Genomic DNA, 2,405 nt, shown 5'->3' on the forward strand with positions numbered 1-2,405 from the left:
TCAACACAGGATTTCCCATCAGGAAACTTACAAAGCAAATACATAAAAGTAAGGACAAGCAAGTTAGACAAGTCGACAAAATATGTACATATTCTTTTATTTGTTTCAGTAATTTGACTGCGGCCATGCTGGAGCGCTGCCTTTAGTCGGGCAAATCGATCTCGGGACTTTTTGTTTGTAAGCCTTGTACTTATTCTATCGCTCTCTTTTGCCGAACCGCTAGTTACAGAGACGTAAACACACCAGCATCGGTTGTCAAGCGGTGTTGGTGGGGACAAACACACATACATACACACACACAAACACACACACACACATACACATATATATATATACATACATATATATATATATATATATATATATATATATATATATATATATATATATATATATATATATATATACATATATATATATATATATATATATATATATATATATATATATATATATATATATATATATATATATGAGCTGAGATAAGAAAATTACGGTTAAACTTTCGCCATGTTTAAATAAAACAAACTCGACAATCTAATTAAATGTATTGAGTGAGCATTCAATTAATATTCGCCTGTTTTATAACTACATATTAATGTAGATAGATAGATAGATAGATAGATAGATAGATAGATAGATAGATAGATAGATACATTTCTTTTATTAGCCACACAGGGCTCAACGAAGATGGGACAAATACAATGTAGAGCTTTTCTTTTTGGGAGGGGGAAGGAAGGAAAAAAAAGTGGTGGTGTCGATCAAAAGGGATCGTAGGAAGGGAAAAAGGGGAAGTTCGATCAAAAGGGATTGAAAAAAAAAAAAAAAAAGGAAAGGCCGATCAATAGGGATCGTGTATCACACAGTAATGTTCTCGTGTAAAAGAGGGGAGGACAGTTTAGGTTTAGCCGTGGAAGGAAAAGCCTACGGAAAAGACCACGGTAACCTTGGTCAATATTCTCATTGAAGAAACTATAACAGTAAGTGACTCTCTTTTGCCTTTTTGTTTTATTCTTTTTTTCTTGTTCATAGGGTTATGCTCAAGATGGCTCCGTCGTTCACACGTGCCATCCTTGCTACATTCATCCATCTTTTTTTGAAGCATTCACTAGACAAGACTTCTCTTTCTACTCTCACCTTCCTCTTCAGGTGATACTTGAAGAAGTTGATGAGAGATTGCCCAGAGAGGAAAGTCTTTGTCTCTAGACCTTTCAGACGCGTCCACTATACACATTCTTTCGCCATAGCCACAAGTACGATGAAAATAGCTCTTCCTTCTCGTTTAAAGGAAGGAGGCGCGACAATATTCACGATAGACTCGGCTGATAGACCGACTCGTCCCACACGCGATAGCAGTTGTTCGACGTAAGCCCACAGCTCGGAAATGGTGGGACACTGTACGAGTGCGTGCAGAACGGTTTCGTCGCTCTGCCGGCATCTCGGACAGGTCGGCCCCGTGTTTCTTGAGCCATGCCTGTAGAGCTTATCCTGAACGGGTAGTGCTTCTCGATAGCACTGCCAGGCCAGGGATCTCTGGAAGTTGTCCATAGGTCCCGACCCGAAGGTCGTCTTAAACAGGCGGGTCAGGTATTCCCCGTCGACGCCCAGGTTCGCCCCGAGATCGTCGTCGTACCTTCCCTCCACTAATCCACTATAGGATGTGTTAGTTGTGATGCAGTCGCTCAAGGTTGACCCGGGTTGTTGGAGTTGCCGAAGAGCAGCGCGACACTCGCGGTGCCATTCGCCCTTCCTCGGCCTCTTCTTGATCCACGACTGCAGTTCGGTCATGGAGACGAGCTGCGGGAAAGCGCGCCGCACGAACGGTGACCACACCTGTTCACCGCTGTCTACGTAGAGCCGGAGATGTCGCAGTCTCAGCGCGTGTCTGCGCATCATCAACCACGGCATGCCCAGTCCTCCTTTTAACGGGTGTTGGCAGCAAACGAGATAGATAGATAGATAGATAGATAGATAGATAGATAGACATTCATTTGTGTGTGTGTGTGTGTGTGTGTGTGTGTGTGTGTGTGTGTGTGTGTGTGTGTGTGTGTGTACTTGTATCCTGTATGTGTACCTGTATCCTGATATATATCAGCTGTAGTAATATAAACGGCGGCAAGAATGCGGAGGTATTGACAAGACCAGGCTTAGATGGAGCTGTCGTGGCGCCAGTATTAGGCCTTTCGCTCTGTCAGTGTAATCCATGAGTTAAGGCCAGCAATGATATCTATTTGCAAACTTGGTTATAAATTAAGTGGAAGTAAAAGTACATAGCCTCTAGATATTCGGGCATAAAGTGACATAAGAGGAGTGGATTGCGAACTTACGACTCGTCGTATCGGTTTACTTACCTTCTGAGAACTAAAGCGTCTAGATATATCTGTCAAAGCCATTTGTATTGTCAA

Source organism: Octopus bimaculoides, chromosome 7 (genome assembly GCF_046866305.1).
Source record: "Octopus bimaculoides isolate indiv1 chromosome 7, ASM4686630v1, whole genome shotgun sequence".
Lineage (NCBI taxonomy): Eukaryota > Metazoa > Mollusca > Cephalopoda > Octopoda > Octopodidae > Octopus > Octopus bimaculoides.